Source organism: Propithecus coquereli, unplaced genomic scaffold (assembly GCF_000956105.1).
Source record: "Propithecus coquereli isolate 6110/MARCELLA unplaced genomic scaffold, Pcoq_1.0 Scaffold10517, whole genome shotgun sequence".
NCBI classification, from domain to species: Eukaryota; Metazoa; Chordata; class Mammalia; order Primates; family Indriidae; genus Propithecus; species Propithecus coquereli.
In genome coordinates this window covers 2,702-3,522 of record NW_012134434.1, presented here as the reverse complement: position 1 = coordinate 3,522, position 821 = coordinate 2,702, and the positions used below count along the sequence as shown (strand labels likewise).

The 821-nt window shown below is 51.5% G+C and overlaps 1 pseudogene across 1 annotated transcript; it reads left to right on the top strand.

The window, feature by feature from the left end:
- Nucleotides 1-3: 3 nt before the first annotated feature.
- LOC105811867 lies at nt 4-814 on the top strand (annotated as a pseudogene). Its single transcript, XR_001137574.1, has one exon. The product of XR_001137574.1 is annotated as an axin-2 pseudogene (transcript).
- Nucleotides 815-821: the final 7 nt, after the last annotated feature.

The following is an 821-nucleotide window of genomic DNA, read 5'->3' as shown; positions in this document are numbered from 1 at the left end:
GCACACCCGTTTACCCAGGACCCTGCGATGCCTCCCCTGACCCCACCCAACACTCTGGCTCAGCTGGAGGAGGCCTGCCGCAGGCTAGCTGAGGTGTCGAAGCCCCCAAAGCAGCGGTGCTGTGTGGCCAGTCAGCAGAGAGAAAGGAACCACTCGGGCACTGTTCAGGCAGGAGCCATGCCCTTCTCCAACCCATGTCTGGCTCCAGAAGATCACAAAGAGCCAAAGAAACTGGCAGGTGTCCACGCCCTCCAGGCCAATGGGTTGGTCGTCACTTACTTTTTCTGTGGAGAAGAAATTCCATACAAGAGGATGCTGAAGGCTCAGAGCTTGACCCTGGGCCACTTTAAAGAGCAGCTGAGCAAAAAGGGAAATTACAGGTATTACTTCAAAAAAGCAAGCGATGAGTTTGCCTGTGGAGCAGTTTTCGAGGAGGTCTGGGACGACGAGACCGTGCTCCCGATGTACGAGGGCAGGATTCTGGGCAAAGTGGAGAGGATCGATTGAGCCCTGGGGTCTGGCCTTGGCAAACTGTGGAGCCCAGAGCTCTCGTCTTGGCTGTGAGCGACTGCCACAAAACACATTGAAGGAAAATTAAACCAATGAAGAAGACAAAGTCTAGGGAAGAATTGGCCAGTGGGCCTTCGGGAGAGTTGGGGGGGAGGGTGATTTTCATTATTCGTGAGCTGGGTACTGAGATAAGAAAAGCCTGAACTGTTTATTAAAAACATGACCACTCTTGGCTATTGAAGATGCTGACTGTATTTGAGAGACTTCCATACATAATATATGACTTCCTAGGGATCTGAAATCCATAAACT